The 18,795-nt window shown below is 45.0% G+C and overlaps 1 pseudogene; it reads left to right on the top strand.

The window, feature by feature from the left end:
- The first annotated feature begins 739 nt into the window (after nt 1-739).
- LOC139378542 (centrosomal protein of 152 kDa-like) overlaps nt 740-18,795 on the top strand; it is a 28,151-nt pseudogene continuing 10,095 nt past the window's right edge.

The raw sequence follows: 18,795 nt of genomic DNA on the forward strand, positions 1-18,795 counted from the left end.
GTATGACACAGTGGGAATTCCCTAATGGCTACAAATAGTAATATATATGTGAGGTGAGTGATGTGATGTGAGGTGAGTGATGTGAGGTGAGTGATGTGAGGTGAGTGATGTGAAGTGAGGTGAGTGAAGTGAGGTGAGTGGAGTGAGTGAGTGAGGTGAGTTGAGGTGAGTTGAGTTGAGGTGAGGTGAGGTGAGTGAGTGATGTTCGTTCAGAACTGACCCAGGAACACAAAGCTCAGATAAATAACATCACGGCAGAAACAAACAGCTGCTGTGTGTGGCTCCACCAACAGCTTTGCCCTGGGGTCAATTCCCACAGGGATCACATACAACAACAACAACAACAACAACAACAACAACAACAAAAAAAGGTATTCAATCATTGTCCTGTAAGTCACTTTCAGTAACAGTATTTGCTAGGCAGCCCTTATAAACCAAACTCTGTTATCTCAACCTACGTTAGGGTCCTGTATATCCTCTTCTACAATGACATAATGTCTTCTCTGGATAGAGCCAAGCTGTGTGAGGTGAATGGAGAGATGGTGGCAGTACAGGACTGTTACATCTCACTCTGCAAGGACGAAGACCGGCTGGAGGAAAACCTGCAGGGAAGAAGAATGGACGAGGAGGAGAGGAGAGAGAATGAGGTATATAGTTTAGTACACACACACTTCTCACTTGATGAAGATACTATATGAACAATGGCCTGGTTCCAGATCTGTTTGTCTTGTCTACTCCAATGTTGGCGACAAGAGCCCAGGCCGGTCTGGAAACGGGTTAGGAACACTGGTGCAAAGAATGCCCTTTGACGGTGTTGTCCTATTCTCAGCTGAACACTCTAGAAGATAAGCTCAGAGTAGACCTAGAGACCGAGAAACAGGAGACAGTGACCCAGCTCAGAGCAGACCGAGAACCAGGAGACAGTGACCCAGCTCAGAGAAGACCCAGCTCAGAGTAGACCTAGAGACCGAGAACCAGGAGACAGTGACCCAGCTCAGAGCAGACCTGGAGACCCAGCGCAGAGTAGACCTGGAGACCCAGCTCAGAGTAGACCTAGAGACCGAGAACCAGGAGACAGTGACCCAGCTCAGAGTAGACCTGGAGACACAGCGCAGAGTAGACCTGGAGACACAGCGCAGAGTAGACCTGGAGACCCAGCTCAGAGTAGACCTAGAGACCGAGAACCAGGAGACAGTGACCCAGCTCAGAGCAGACCTGGAGACCCAGCGCAGAGTAGACCTAGAGACCGAGAACCAGGAGACAGTTACCCAGCTCAGAGCAGACCTGGAGACCGAGAACCAGGAGACAGTTACCCAGCTCAGAGCCCTGTGGGCTGAAGAGAAGGACAAGGAGGTCAGACAACAGATCCAAACCCAGCTGACCAAGTCCAAGGCTAGATGGAAGAAGAAGGTAGGTGTTGTCTTGTTCCATCAGAGCAGATCAGTACTGCCTGTTTGAAAGTGTATTGGAAGGTTCTTGGTAGCTATCCTATCTTCTTAGTTTGGATCCCGCGACGCAGTTGGCATCACGGTCAGTAACGGTCAGTATCTAAATAATGTGTGTGAAATGCTTTATAGTGTATGTGATGTAAACAGAGGTCTACTTTCTTGGGGACCTGAATATTGACTGGTTTTCATCAAGCTGTTTGCTCAAGGTTATTAGTCAACCTACCAGGGTGTTTACAAACACTGCAGAAACAAGATCATCCACATGTATTGATCACATTTTTACTAATACTGTAGAACTTTGTTCTAAAGCTGTATCCGTACCCATTGGATGCAGTGATCACAATATAGTGGCTATATACAGGAAAGACAAAGTTCCAACAGCTGGGCCTAAAATAGTGTATAAGAGATCATACAAAAGATTTTGCTGTGACTCTTATGTGGACGATGTTAAAAACATTTGTTGGTCTGATGTGATTAATGAGGAGCATCCAGACGCTGCACTTCATGAATTTATGAAACTGCTTCTTCCAATTATTGATAAACATGGACCTGTTAAGAAACTGACTGTTAGAACTGTTAAGGCTCCATGGGATTGATGAGGAATTTAAAAAAAAATGTATGGTTGAAAGAGATGGGGGCAACAGGAAGTGGCTAATAAGTCTGACTGCACATCTGATTGGCTGACTTACTGCACATCTGATTGGCTGACTTACTGCACATCTGATTGGCTGACTTACTGCACATCTGATTGGCTGACTTACTGCACATCTGATTGGCTGACTTACTGCACATCTGATTGGCTGACTTACTGCAAATTAAAAAATGATTTGACCTAACGCACCAAAAAGAAGAAGAAACTTCATTATGAAGCCAAGATCAATGATATAAAGAATGATGGGGAAAACACTTTGTGGATTTAAAGGAAATGATGGGCAGAAAGACATTCAACTCCATCTTTTATCGAATCAGACGGCTTATTCATCACAAAACCATCTGATGTTCACAATTATTTTAATGATTATTTCATTGGCCAAGTGGGCAAACTTAAGTAGGAAATGCCAACAATGAACAGTGAGCAATTTTATTCATGTATAAAAAAATCTATAAAAAATAATCATGAAAGAAAAGCAGTGAAAATTTGAATTTTGTAAAATTATTGTTATTGATCAATAATGACAAACCTCCTGCCATTGACAACTTGGATAGAAAGCTACTGAGGATGGTAGCTGACTATAGCCACTCCTATCTGTCATATCGTTAATCTGAGTCTAGAGGAAAGTATTTTGTCCTCAGGCCTGGGGGGAAGCCAAAGTCATTCCGCTACCCAAGAGTTGTAAAGCGGCCTTTACTGGTTCTAACCGCAGACCTATAAGCTTGCTGACAGCTCTTAGCAAAGTGTTGGAAAAAATTGTGTTTGATCAAATACAATGATATTTTCTCTGTAAACAAATGAACAACATAATTTCAGCATGCTTATAGAGAAGGGTACTCAACATGTACTGCACTGACACAAATGACTGATTCCAGAAAATGATGTCATGGCTTTAGAAGCATGTGCGAGCAAGGTGGCCTACAAACCTCACTCAGTTACACCAGCTCTGTCAGGAGGAATGGGCCAAAATTCACCCAATTTATTGTGGGAAGCTTGTGGAAGGTTACCTGAAACGTTTGACCCAAGTTAAACAATTTACAGGCAATGCTACCAAATACTAATTGAGTGTATGTAAACTACTGACCCACTGGGAATGTGATGAAAGAAAGAAAATCTTTCAGAAAATTATTCTGACATTTCACATTTTTAAAATAAAGTGGTGATCCTAACTGACGTAAACAGGGAATTTTTACTCTTGATTAAATTTCAGGAATTGTGAAAAACTAAGTTTTTAAATGTATTTGGCTAAGGTGTACGTAAACTTCCGACTTCAACTGTATGCTGATGATTCAACCATATACGCACCAGCAATCACAGCTAATGAAATCACTGAAACCCTTAACGACTTGCAGTCTATTTTGGAATGGGTGGCCAGTAATAAACTGGTCCTGAACATCTCTAAAACTAAGGGCGTTGCATTTGGTACAAATCATTCCTTAAGTTCTAGACCTCTGCTGAATGGTGTGGCTGTTGAACAAGTTGAGGATACTAAATTACTTGGCGTTACCTTAGATTGTAAACTGTCATGGTCCAAACATATAGATCGACACATACAACAACACAGAGTTACACATGGGAATAAACAAAACATACAGTCAATAATACAGTATAAAAATATAAAACAAAAAGTCTATATACAGTGAGTGCAAATGAGGTAAAATAAGGGAGTTAAGGCAATAAATAGGCCATGGTGGTGAAGTAATTACAATATAGCAGTTAAACACTGGAATGATCGATGTGCAGAAGATGAATGTGCAAGTAGAGATACTGGGGTGCAAAGGAGCAAGATAAATACAGTATGGGGATGAGGTTGTTGGATGGGCTATGTACAGGTGCAGTGATCTGTGAGCTGCTCTGACAGCTGGTGCTTAAAGTTAGTGAGGGAGATATGAGTCTCCAGCTGCAGTTATTTTTGCAGTTCGTTCCAATCATTGGCAGCAGAGAACTGGAAGGAAAGGTGACCAAAGGAGGAATTGGCTTTGGGGGTGACCAGTGAGATATACCTGCTGGAGCACGTGCTACGAGTGGGTGCTGCTATGGTGACCAGTGAGCTGAGATAAGGCGTGGCTTTACCTAGCAGAGACTTGTAGATGACCTGTAGCCAGTGGGTTTGGCGACGAGTATGAAGCGAGGGCCAGCCAACGAGAGTGTACAGGTCGCAGTGGTGGGTAGTATATGGGGCTTTGGTGACAAAACGGATGGCACTGTGATCGACTGCATCCAATTTGTTGAGTAGAGTGTTGGCGGCTATTTTATAAATGACATCGCCGAAGTCGAGGATCGGTAGGATGGTCAGTTTTACGAGGGTATGTTTGGCAGCATGAGTGAAGGAGGCTTTGTTGCGAAATATGAAGCTGATTCTAGATTGAATTTTGGATTGGAGATGCTTAATGTGAGTCTGGAAGGAGAGTTTACAGTCTAACCAGACACCTAGGTATTTGTAGTTATCCACATATTCCAAGTCAGAGCCGTCCAGAGTAGTGATGCTGGACGGGTGGGCAGTGATCCGTTGAAGTGCATGCATTTAGTTTTACTTGCATTTAAGAGCAGTTGGAGGCAACGGAAGGAAAGTTGTAATGGCATTGAAGCTCGTCTGGCGGTTAGTTAGTCCAAAGACTGGCCAGAAGTATACAGAATGGTGTCGTCTGCGTAGAGGTGGATCAGAGAATCACCAGCAGCAATAGTGACATCATTGATGTATACAGAGAAGAGAGTCGGCCCGAGAATTGTACCCTGTGGCACCCCCAGAGACTGCCAGAGGTCCGGACAACAGGCCCTCCGATTTGACACACTGAACTCCATCTGAGAAGTAGTTGGTGAACCAGGCGAGGCAATCATTTGAGAAACCAAGGCTATTGAGTCTGCCAATAAGAATGTGGTGATTGACAGAGTCGAAAGCCTTGGCCAGGTCAATGAATATGGCTGCACAGTAATGCCTCTTATCGATGGCGGTTATGATATCGTTTAGGACCTTGAGCGTGGCTGAGATGCACCTCTGAAACCTTCGAAGACCTTAGAAAGACAGGGTAGGATAGATATCGGTCTGTAGCAGTTTGGGTCTAGAGGGTCACCCCCTTTGAAGAGGGGGATAACCGTGGCAGCTTTCCATTCTTTGGGAATCTCAGACGATACGAAAGAGAGGTTGAACAGGCTAGTAATAGGGGTTGCAACAATTACGGCAGATAATTTTAGAAAGAGAGGGTCCAGATTGTCTAGCCCGGCTGATTTGTAGGAGTCCAGATTTTGTAGCTCTTTCAGAACATCATCTATCCAGATTTGGGTGAAGGAGAAATGGGGAGGCTTGGGTGAGTTGCTGTGGGGAGTGCAGGGCTGTTGACCGGGTGTAGGAGTAGCCAGGTGGAAAGCATGGCCAGCCGTAGAAAAATTATTATTGAAATTCTCAATTATAGTGGATTTATCGGTGGTGAGTGTTTCCTAACCTCAGTGCAGTGGGCAGATGGGAGGAGGTGTTCTTATTCTCCTCAGACTTTAGTGTCCCAGAACTTTTGAGTTTGTACTACAGGATCCCAGAACTTTTGAGTTTGTACTACAGGATGCAAATTTCTGTTTGAAAAAGCTAGCCTTAGTTGTCCTAAATGCCTGTGTATATTGGTTCCTAACTTCCCTGAAAAGTTGCATATCACGGGGGCTATTCGGTGCTAATGCAGAACGCCATAGGATGTTTTTGTGCTGGTCAAGGACAGTCAGGTCTGGAGTGAACCAAGGACTATATCTATTCCTGGTTGAATTTTTTGTTGTTGACTGGAGCATGCTCATTTAAGATGGTGAGGAAGGCACTTTTAAAGAATAACCAGGCATCCTCTACTGACGGGATGAGGTCAATGTCATTCCAGGATACCCCGGCCAGGTCGATTAGAAAGGCCTGCTCGTTGAAGTGTTTTAGGGAGCGTTTGACAGTGATGAGGGGTGGTCCCATTACGGATGCAGGCCGTGATCGCTGAGATCTTGGTTGAGAACAGCAGAGGTGTATTTGGATTGTCCTGATCACATCATTCCTGGATAAAATACAATCGCTCTGTGCCTCCCCCCCCATCTGTCCTGTGAAGATGAAGAGGTCCTGGGCTCAGAGGTTCGATCGAGGCTGACGTCAGAAGACAGAGACCTACAGAAACCCAGGAGTCTTCCTCTCAGACAGATCTCACTGAGAAGGAGGAGAAAGCCTGTCAGACATCCAGCTCTGAGAGGACCAAGGCTGCCCCAGGCTGCACTATGGAGGAGCTGGACACCAGGTATTTAAAAATTATTGTGCTATTGCAGGATTTGATTTGTTTCATGAAACAATCTATGATTATAGATTGGAGTACAAATCTGTCCTATGGTTGACTGACTTGACTTAACTTGACTTAAGGCCTTGGCTCCAATGAGAATCATAGGCTATTGACGAATGTATATGACTGAACAACCAATAAACTCTACTACTACAACTACAACAGGCTCTGGGAACAGAAGCTACAGCGAGAGGCAGACCTGGCTCGACGCAGGGCAGTGGAGGATGCTGGGAAACGAGTCCAGAGAGAACTACAGGAGAAACACCTGGAGGACATGGCTAAACAGGTCAGGGAGGAAATGTTTAATAAAATCTTCTCTGAATCATGTGGGGGGGGGGGGGGGGGGGTTATTTTTATTTAGACATTTTCGAAAGTACATACCGGCTGTATGCTAAGTGAAACTCCATATTTGGAGAGTAACAAACTTATAAAAAAATATATATATATTTAAAAAAATAGTTACTCATCATCGACATCTCTAAAGCACAGAAACTGGGACAGCAGGGACCCACTCTCTGATACTGGGGTAGCAGGGACCCACTCTCTGATACTGGGGCAGCAGGGACCCACTCTCTGATACTGGGGCAGCAGGGACCCACTCTCTGATACTGGGGCAGCAGGGACCCACTCTCTGATACTGGGGCAGCAGGGACCCACTCTCTGATACTGGGGCAGCAGGGACCCACTCTCTGATACTGGGGCAGCAGGGACCCACTCTCTGATACTGGGGCAGCAGGGACCCACTCTCTGATACTGGGGTAGCAGGGACCCACTCTCTGATACTGGGGTAGCAGGGACCCACTCTCTGATACTGGGGCAGCAGGGACCCACTCTCTGATACTGGGGCAGCAGGGACCCACTCTCTGATACTGGGGCAGCAGGGACCCACTCTCTGATACTGGGGCAGCAGGGACCCACTCTCTGATACTGGGGTAGCAGGGACCCACTCTCTGATACTGGGGCAGCAGGGACCCACTCTCTGATACTGGGGCAGCAGGGACCCACTCTCTGATACTGGGGTAGCAGGGACCCACTCTCTGATACTGGGGCAGCAGGGACCCACTCTCTGATACTGGGGCAGCAGGGACCCACTCTCTGATACTGGGGCAGCAGGGACCCACTCTCTGATACTGGGGCAGCAGGGACCCACTCTCTGATACTGGGGTAGCAGGGACCCACTCTCTGATACTGGGGTAGCAGGGACCCACTCTCTGATACTGGGGCAGCAGGGACCCACTCTCTGATACTGGGGCAGCAGGGACCCACTCTCTGATACTGGGGCAGCAGGGACCCACTCTCTGATACTGGGGCAGCAGGGACCCACTCTCTGATACTGGGGTAGCAGGGACCCACTCTCTGATACTGGGGCAGCAGGGACCCACTCTCTGATACTGGGGCAGCAGGGACCCACTCTCTGATACTGGGGTAGCAGGGACCCACTCTCTGATACTGGGGCAGCAGGGACCCACTCTCTGATACTGGGGCAGCAGGGACCCACTCTCTGATACTGGGGCAGCAGGGACCCACTCTCTGATACTGGGGCAGCAGGAACCCACTCTCTGATACTGGGGCAGCAGGGACCCACTCTCTGATACTGGGGCAGCAGGGACCCACTCTCTGATACTGGGGCAGCAGGGACCCACTCTCTGATACTGGGGCAGCAGGGACCCACTCTCTGATACTGGGGCAGCAGGGACCCACTCTCTGATACTGGGGCAGCAGGGACCCACTCTCTGATACTGGGGCAGCAGGGACCCACTCTCTGATACTGGGGCAGCGGGGACCCACTCTCTGATACTGGGGCAGCGGGGACCCACTCTCTGATACTGGGGTAGCGGGGACCCACTCTCTGATACTGGGGCAGCGGGGACCCACTCTCTGATACTGGGGCAGCGGGGACTGTTGATAATGGGATATGTAGGAGGGTGAGCCGGTCAAGGATCGATTCAGACAAGGTGGTCTATTGTATGACAAGTGACAGTTTAATTATGAGTAAAGATATCTGGTACAACGTATACGGGTCATCCCTCTGAGTCTTGCCGTGCCGTTCCTTGTCACACAATGTTCAGCTAAGAAGGAGATTAGGTGTGTGCGCTGGTTTCTGCAAGTCAAGGCTGTCTCTTCCTCCCAATGTGTGGGTGTATGTCTTATCTGTGTGTCCTCGGCAGTTAGTGTGTGTAATGTGTGTGTGCTGTGTGTGTGTGTGTGGGAGCTATCCTGTATGGGACCTAACATGTTTTACTGTGAAAATACGTTGTCTCAGTTATAGCAATGTAATAGCAGTAGGCTGGTCACCTGCATAAGAAATAGCACTTCCTTACAAATCCCTCGACACAACCTAACTAGATCCAGACACAAAAAGAAAACTTTTCCCAGAAGGAAAAGTTTTGTGATTCCCTCTCTTCACATCTCCTAAGAGATGTGACATAAACTAGGCTAACAATTACAAAGTTTAAAATACCTTCATGTTCTCCATTCGATCCCACTATGTACTAGATTGGCTACCAGCCACCTAGGAACTTGCAACCCTCATGTCAAAAGAGAACAACAGCTCATTCAAAAACAGAACAAAAGAAAATGGTGTGAAATTTAAGCCCCCCTTTTTGACACCCTCTAGGGTGTCACTCATTATCCCTTATTTCAGCAGTCATAGCATTTCATGAAAAGAAAAACAAAACCTAGTAGGCACTCTCAACCTCATCCTCAAATTCGGGCAGGTCATTAGCAAGCAGAGGAAACATCTGGGAAAGGGGGGAAGGGTCAATAGCTCTAGAGATAACCCTAGTGGTAAGGGAACGGATACATGGAATGCAACAGCATCCACAGAGAACCAAAATGGCCGCGAACACCGAAATGGAGACCAAAATGGAGGAGACCAGGGTTTTATATTTACCAAAGGCACTCATCCAGGAGTCCCACATTGAGGTATCAATCCCAGAATGAGATTTCATTTTACCATTAAGAGTCCTCAAACCTTCTAGGGCTATGGTCAAGCTACCATCGGAGGCTGTGTTATTAGGGATGAAAGTACAACACTGTTCACCAAACATAGTGCAAGCTCCACCTTTCTCTGCCAGTAGCATATCCACTGCAATGCGATTCTGGAATGTATTCTATCCACATTTTTATTAACAGTGCACCACCAACAAATGGAGGACTCAAACCCAGCTGCCACCTGATCCACCAACTTGTACTCGTCAGGAACTCCCCTTGGGACTCCAATGGCGTCTATGTACGTCGGATCACCACTAGATGGGGTGGTGGCACGCCTGGAACGTCCCCTCCAATATTCAGGGTTCACCCTCTGGACCCTAAGGATGAGGTCTCCAGCCTCTGTAGGGTAGATAGAAACAGGCAAAAGGAGAGTAACAAGTGCACAGCTTCCAGTAGTATTGGAGGGTAATTTATCAAACAGGACAGTGTTGCCACACCACCACCCCACATCTGCTCTGGATATTGGCCTGAAACTCCCAACAATGTTGATTGTATCCAGACACCAATTCCCAGGAACCTGTCCCACATTAGTACCGCCTCCCGTCATTTTGACACAGGTGAAATGTGCCCTGGCAACCTTGTTGGAAAACAATGGTTTCCTAGCAGTAGATTTAGTCATGGGATAGACAGCATCCCAGGCAGAGCAATTACAACTGGGGTTATCCGTAGTCATTAATGGGATTAAACATGTTAGAGTCACATCTGTAACAGACTTCTTAAAACACGGTATGATGCAAGCAGCACAACACATCAATAATAAAAATACAAGAATTAGGGTCAGAAATCCAGTAACCACCATACCAGTGTACTTACCAAACCAGGCTCCCAACCAAAAGAACAGTCCAGACTCCTCCACCCCCGCCATGGTCCTCATCTCAGCAGATAATGCACCAAGCCCATTAAAGGCCTTAGCTATACCACCATCTGGAGTGGTGTTATTAGGAATATACGTGCAACATTGTTCACCGAACATCTTGCAGACTGTCTGGCAACCCTAGATGTGGCCTCAAGCTGTTCAGACAGACCAGTGAGTGCATCACGGGGGTAATTCACAAAACGCTGTTGATTATAGTAGATATAACTGATCCATGCAGTCTGTCTAGCATCCACTATGGCCGGACCTATAATAGGTAGTAAGTGCCAGAGTCCATCATTCCTACCCAAGGCCTGAAACTCATGAGGAACCCCCATTGGCACTCCCAACAGGTTAGTGTGTATGTCAACTACATCCTCTGTCCATGGAGCACTACGTCTATGTCTCCCATGGGATGGAATGTTTTCAGGCCCCCTGGATACAGAACCCAACAGCTGTTCAGAAGTAACATCAACAATGGTCAGTGGAATTATCAAACTGGTCAGAGCACACGTACCTTGCCAGTCTCCTCTAAGAATGGGTCTCAGTACTCTTTTGGGTCCACATATCCACCACACATCAGCCAGACCACTAGTTTGGTTTAGGCCTGTAACTGGCCAAGTGGCATAAATGGTTATGTTACTGCTGCAATCAGCTTCAGGCAATCTCCCATAGTCCATGCCACTACCTGTACCCGTGATGCAACTGTAATTGCCCCCATATGCCTTAACACCCCAAGGGGCCCGATGAGGAGGTACTGTAGGAAACACAAGGCTCAAAGAGGAACAGAGGGTTGAATTGGGCTGAACCTGGTAAAAACCTCTCAGAATACACAACCACCCCTCTCCTTCTCCTATAGCAAATGGGTGTGTAGCCAGAACAAGTCTAGCATGACTACAAATAGTGCAGTCCTTTCTTCTCAGGGTTTTAGCTGTGTACCTCATATAAGACAGCCACAAATTGTCCCTACCATCAAAACCAGTCTCAGTGCCTAATTGATCAATAGCTGTGTAGTCTCTAACATTAATTACCTGAATGGGATTTTTTAACACAGTGGTGGTAGGTGGCAGGTTCGGTCCAGGGGTGGTAGAGGAGTGTGTCTGGCCCTGGTTCGTCTGGGACCTCTGGTTTTGGCAGCTTCCTAATAGAAAACACACCCATCGTGTCTGTCCCGGTCCTTTGTAGTCCGAGGGTGTAAGTGCCTGCATCAGAGAGCTTAATAGTTTTGATGGTTAGTAGGATTTCATCACCTTTACAAAGTTCAACAGTGCTACCAGGTTTTCCCCATATGATGGAAAACCTATCCACCTTTGTGGGATCCCCTATGCTATAAGAATACCCTCTTCTCCAATCCTAGAATTGTCCCAAGTTGGTTATCATGTAATCCCCATATGGACACCCTCCCCCATTACACAGGTACACTGACACTCCTGTAAAGCCCCACCCTCTCCCAGAGAACACATCACTAGCAAGAGCCAGACACATCTTCACTTCTATGAACAAAAACAGGGGTGACAGGACAGGGAGGGTTACTTCATTCGAGAGATGGCCCCCGGAATTCTGTTAATTCCAGTTCTCCTCTCGAACACTGTTTATTGTTCGACAGTGTCAGTGTCAATGTGTCAATGTGTCCTACCCTCCCCCGTGCAATATGAATCCGGGTAGCTCTTTCAGCTAGCTGTCACCAGGAGTCCTTGTATGGTCCCCCCAACAAGCCTCTGGGACTGGATTGAGTGACTTCACCTGTAGTTCACCTGTAATGCATAAAATCCTGGACATACAGGCTTGGTTAACAAACAGTTTCTCATATGTTTTATCTGATTATATCTTTAGTTTCTTATCCAATAGGCCCCATCCTATCCTAGACCACAATTTACCCATCCCCCTTTTGATACCTGGCTCTGCCCAGGTAACAACCTTACCTACTCTAAATAATGACTTAGGTAAGATTAGTATATTATCCTTCTGTTCTGACATTATCATGTAGGAGCGCCCCTTTCATTTTCCACATGTCCAATTCTCCCTTTTGTCTCCACTCAGTAACTGTTATCTACACATTCTGTTATCTTTGCTCGTCCTGGCTCCCTTTTAAAACTTCTCCTCTCTGCTCTCCAACCTTCAAGGTCTCTGCAGTGCAGGGGAGGGCTCTTCTGTCTGCCTTTTCCCCTTATCTGTCTGTAGCTCGTTTTCTCATGTTTCCAAATTTGAACTAAATGTCTCACTGTTTGGCTTTATCTAAACTCATGGATTTTTTTTTAGAAAAACATGTCTATGGTGGCACTTTCTTAAGTCCTTATATAGGTTAATTAAACCCCACTATAATTAATTTACCTTAAAAAATAAAATACAAAATTTAAATTAAAAAAAAAAAAAAAAAAAAAAAAACGTATTACCCATGACCACAAATTAAATATTCAAATGGCACCCCCTATATACAGGTGTTAAAACCAAACACAAATATCTCAATTTCTTCCCTGCCCTGTTGGCTCAAAATATGTCCCAAATACTTAACATGAGTCTACCATAAATAAAACTTATCCTAGCTAAATTTTCACACCACGTTCATCAGAGAAAATATATTGACACTATAATGTAAATTTCACTGCCCTTTTGTATTAAATTACCTTAATATCAGTATTACAAATTACCCTAGATTCTCCATCCAAATGGCTTTCCAATGAGGCTGATCAGACCACAAAGGAAAGTTACAATGGAGGTCATAAGTCATACCACCCCTTCAAAGAAGTGTTTCTTACTATATTAAACAACATTCCTCTATCAAAAGATTTCACCTATTTAATTAAGACTCAGAAAATAAAAACGTATAATATTTCATATGTGAGTGTACCCCTTTAAGATATCTTGTCTCTGGGAACATGGAAATCCCCTTAAACCCAAAACGTTTGCTACAAACAAAACCTAATAATTATAATAATACCTTCAAATAATTTGTTTTAAATTTCCTCAATGTTTCATGTAACTCATTCAGTCTTTAAAGGATTGTCTCCCCAAAATGCTTTATACCCTGCCAATAAACTCACACAATTGTGATAAACGTGCACTGTCCCTTTAACATAAAATAATATCAGCCTGCAATCCACTCTGCGGGCCTTTCATTGTTCCCCATAATGAAAACAGATTCTAATGTTAGTATACCTTAACCTCCTGTTTAATTTCAGTGGTGTTATCTGAACAATCAAACCAAAATCAATAACCGGGAAGTACTTGTGTAAATTAATTAAAAGAACAAAATAAATCTACCTTATTTCTCAGCACTTGGTTAGAACATCACTCCCGTTTTACATCGAACACACCCTTCGCCCCGTCCCTAGTGTATATCTTATCTATTATTCAGTGGCTCAATTAATGTTTAACGTAAGTATGTTCAGATGTTGATTATGTAATTCTACAATATTAGTATAGTTCAAACCTCATAATATAAATCTACACACAGAATTTTACGTTAATAGAGTTTAACACTTTTTCCAACAGTCATGCACACCCCCTCAATATTCTATGATATAACTCTCATCAGCAAGCCTGCGACTTTTTCAACATTCTCACCGGTACCAGCTCCAACTGAAATACCTAATGTACCACACTCGCTTGGTCCCCGACCTCATTCATACCGATATTAGTTCCCGACTGAATATCAAGCGTATTTCATGCACCCCAGCAAGCAGACCAGTGGGAGACACAATGGCCCCGCCTTCTGTCCATTCTCCGTACAGCTTCTCACCCCGTCTCTTCCACTCCTTACCCTCTCTGCCTTCATTCAATTCTAGAGTGGACTTCAGCGTTTTCAACACCTTTTCTATATTCAACGATATTTTATGTACATTACAATACTGTCAACAACCTATGCCTTTACTAAAACTGCCTCACTCAAACTTGGTAGTCAGTGCGCCGACTTCACTACGCGATGTACTTCACACACACACCTATGCTTTGTTAGGACCTTAGAGAGACCCTTTCCCAAAGGCTAAATCGGTCTCAAGTCCGAGTAATCAATTCAAATATCCGTCATTCACACTTGGCCCTGCCTAGTACATCACATTCGCATCATATGGCTTTCCATTCGCACTTTGGTGGTCACTCGTTACCCACCATTCATACATGTAGTAAGTGTTCTCTGTTACCACCTACCAGCCAGGCATACTAGTACATCCCATACACAATGCACCATTAAGTATTGTCGATCAATAATAAAATTGCAGTTGCCAATAGAGATATTACTTTCTCAACTATTTTCCAATCTCACACATCATAATAGTTTAAATTTAGTAATTTACATCAAACAGCAGAGAGGGATTTGGCGACATCTCCTGAGGGAGGTCCGTCAGCTCATCTTCCCCCTCTGTGGGAGTAACCACCCCCATCAATTCTGGTTTCTTATTCAGTTGTGCTCTACGGGTCTCCCCAAGTGCCTATCTTCAATTCAGCTTCTGCTTTCTCTCTCTGTTTAGTCCCTTCCTTCTTGAATACATGCAATTTGTTCTGTTCTATCTCCCTGTCTTTAGCTTCCTGTAATGCTTCACGCAACTCGCCTTCCATTGTGCTAAGCTGGACCCTATTTGGCGTTCCCCCTACTAAATAACCTGCCTGTGTCCACTTCAACTTCAACCCTTCCCAAACCTTCTTTATTGACTTCCACTGTTCCTTTCCTCCTGACCTATCTTGCATACGTTGATCTAGAAAATCATTGAATTTTAATTTTGGAGGTTGCGGAGTCGCCATTTTAGTTTAATAATATTTACGTGTTTTTTGGAAATATTTTGTACACTCTCTGGATATACTTAGCCCGTCACTGGCTCGTGCCAGTGATGTATTCTTAGGAGACACTATTACTCGTACTCTGTCTTAACTCAGAGCCTCTCCGTCATATATCCAGAATTTTCGGCAATAATGTTTTAATGATTAAACACGAGCCCCCAATTCAGGAAATGATCTTCAACATTAATGTTTTAACAATTTGGATATATATATATATATATATATATATATATATATATATTTTTTTTGTAATTTAGGAAATACTTTTTCCACAATAATTTTAAATATTGGTAATGATATCAGGGACTTGTGAAACGCCGTTTACATTTAGTCTATAGTCAACACACAAATATTCTTACATGGACATAGTCTTAAACAAAATTGATCAATTAGAACATCTTATTCTATGACATCACACATTAGTACATTTATCACATTAATTCTGGCCACAACACAAAGCGGACTTTTCAGTCCAACATACATTAATCTATTGTAGACACCTCACCGGACACAGCCGGCTATTGGATTTTAACCTCACCGGACACAGCCTGGCTATTGGTTATCACTACGCCTAATTGGAGTTTCTATATACTACTTTTGCAGATGCCCGACCGGTCACTAACCGGACTATCGGTAGCAACTCTGGTCACGTCCTTTTTCAGACGCCCGACCGGTCACCAGCCGGACAATCGGTAGCAACTCTGGTCACGTCTATGTTCAATTATAGATCACCTTACCGGACTCAAGCCGGACCGGTCACTAGCCGGACTATCAGTAGCACTCTATATTGACTATTTTATCCCTTACCGGTGTCTGCCACCGGACCGTTCGCAAGCCGGACTATCAGAATATTCTACGTTGTAAGTTAATTTAGGTCTACTTCTACTTATCCCTTACCGGTGTCTGCCACCGGACCGTTCTCAAGCCGGACTATCGGAATATTCTAATTACCACATATGTTTACTTCACTGTCAATTTCAAGTCCATTATTTATGTCAAATTTACACAAAAATTCTTACCCACACTCGGTACTACTGATCGTAATTTGGTATGACTATTCGACAATATGCAAAGTTTGATAAAACAGGTTTTGCTTACCTTATTTTGTGGTCGACCAGAGATCAGTTTCCCGAGTTGAGCAGAATTGTTGTCCACCCCCGAATGGTTTTCACCTGTCCTCCGGGAACCGTCCTTTCACCAACTCGCCCCCTCACACCCACATCAACCACTCTGGACTGGGTCGTTAGTAAACCATCCTCTGCTACCAAGTTTCTGTTGATAATGGGATATGTAGGAGGGTGAGCCGGTCAAGGATCGATTCAGACAAGGTGGTCTATTGTATGACAAGTGACAGTTTAATTATGAGTAAAGATATCTGCTACAACGTATACGGGCCCATTTCATTCGGTTCTTAAGGAACCAGCAGAAAAGAAGCCCAGATAACAGAGTGCACATGTCTCATATACAGAACAGAAAGTAGGTTGATTCTAGAAGATCAGGTCTTCGGGTTGGTTCAGGCTGAGGTGTAGTCTTCTTGGATTGGCCCTGTTGGGCCGTCCGTCATCCCTCTGAGTCTTGTCGTGCCGTTCCTTGTCACACAATGTTCAGCTAAGAAGGAGATTAGGTGTGTGCGCTGTCCTCAGTCACACAATGTTCGGCTGAAAAAGGAGATTTGGTGTGTGCGCTGGTTTCTGCAAGTCAAGGCTGTCTCTTCCTCCCAATGTGTGGGTGTATGTCTTATCTGTGTGTCCTCGGCAGTTAGTGTGTGTAATGTGTGTGTGCTGTGTGTGTGGGTGTGGGAGCTATCCTGTATGGGACCTAACATGTTTTACTGTGAAAATACGTTGTCTCAGTTATAGCAATGTAATAGCAGTAGGCTGGTCACCTGCATAAGAAATAGCACTTCCTTACAGGACCCACTCTCTGATACTGGGGCAGCAGGGACCCACTCTCTGATACTGGGGTAGCGGGGACCCACTCTCTGATACTGGGGCAGCGGGGACCCACTCTGTAACATTGGCCCTCAGTGATACAACTGATTGTCTCAGATTCTGGAAACTTTTAATGTTCAAATGAGGCAATTAATTTAGCAGAAACATACATACATACATACATACATACAGGCAAAATCACATATTTAAAAACAGATTCACAAGCCATATCGGCTGAATTACATGCCTATTCATCCAAATGTCAAAATGTGTGGTACAGGTTGAAGGAGCAGCAAGCCGAGTCTATAGCCGATGGCTCCAGGACGTCCCCTCCCTGCCGGGGTACAAGGCAGCGCTCCAGAGAGAACGAGAGAAGTGGGAGAAGGTGCAGGAGAAACACGTTCAACAACAGGTACAACTGACTGTCACTGTTTCACTGTGTTTCTTGTCTGAATCATCAGTTTGTGATTTTTGCTCATATTGGGGATACTATTCATCTTTTTCGCTAAGTTGTACGGTATTTAACATCATCCCTGGATAAAATACATCTCTCTTTGTCGCTAAGTTGTACAGTACTTAACATCATCCCTGGATAAAATACATCTCTCTTTGTCGCTAAGTTGTACAGTACTTAACATCATCCCTGGATAAAATACATCTCTCTTTGTCGCTAAGTTGTACAGTACTTAACATCCAAACAGAGAATGAGTTGAAAGATTAGCGGTGAAATTGTCCTTTTTAACTAACTTCATCCCAGTAGTCTGATAGTAACAAAACCTAGCACTTCTTCTGCTTCACTCCAAAGCATCTTGTAGTTCTAGTTTCTCTCCCTCCTCTCTGATTTGGGTCGATGTCCCTAGTCCTGACTGTAGCAGAGGAGAGGCGGCAGGAGGAGAGGCCTAGGAGTTCAGGACAAGTCCAGAGGGTTGAGGAGATGCATCGCTGCAGCCAGCTGGAGGAGAAGGATCTGAAGACCGAGGTGGAGGAGGTGGCCCATCTGCAGAGCCAGGTGGCCCATCTGCAGAGCCAGGTGGCCCATCTGCAGAGCCAGCTAGACCGTGAGAGGGAGGAAAAGGCTGCCCTGCTGAAAGCAGAGATGGCTGCAGCCAGAGCCTCCTGGAACAGAGATAAACAGCAGGAGATCTCCTCACTGCAGGCCTTCCAGGAGGAGCAGCTGAAACGGGCCCGGGATGAGGCGCAGGGGGAGGTCGAGCTCCTCCTTCAGAAGGAGGCTGAGCTGCAGCAGGCTCTGAGGGACCAAGAGGAGGACTGGAGGAGACAGGAGGAGAGCAGGGGCCAGGAGCATAGGCAGGCCAGAGAGGAGATGCTCCAGGAGCTTCAGGCTGGGCTGAAGGAGGTGCAGACTATGCTCCTCAAAGGAGGAGCCCACAAAGAGAAGGAGAATGGAGGAGAGGTGGAAGGGAGATGGAGGACCAGTGGAAGCATTAAAGAACTCCTCATGTCTACGTGTAAATACCTCATCTCTAAAGCTGTAGCCCAGGCCAAGAACGAGTGGAAAAAGGTGGGTGTCTGTCTTTCTCTCTCTACGCTCCTCTCTCTGATCTCCTCTCTCTCTCTCTGCTCTCCTCTCTCTCTCTCTGCTCTCACTAGATGTGGTAAAGAGGTCAATTGAATGCAGACCGTGGGGGATAGGAGGACTCCAGACTGGAACACAACCTCCAACAAATCTTATCTATCTAAGTGGATATTTATCAAATCCGTCATGATAGAATACATCAAATCAGGCCCCAAAATCGGTTGACTAAAGTCTGATTTGTATATATTTAACTGATCTCGCTGCGTAACATTTAGAAGTAGTCCCCTTTTTAACGTTTAGAAGAAGTGACTGCTAAAT

The sequence above is a fragment of the Oncorhynchus clarkii genome, chromosome 2, assembly GCF_045791955.1.
Source record: "Oncorhynchus clarkii lewisi isolate Uvic-CL-2024 chromosome 2, UVic_Ocla_1.0, whole genome shotgun sequence".
NCBI classification, from domain to species: Eukaryota; Metazoa; Chordata; class Actinopteri; order Salmoniformes; family Salmonidae; genus Oncorhynchus; species Oncorhynchus clarkii.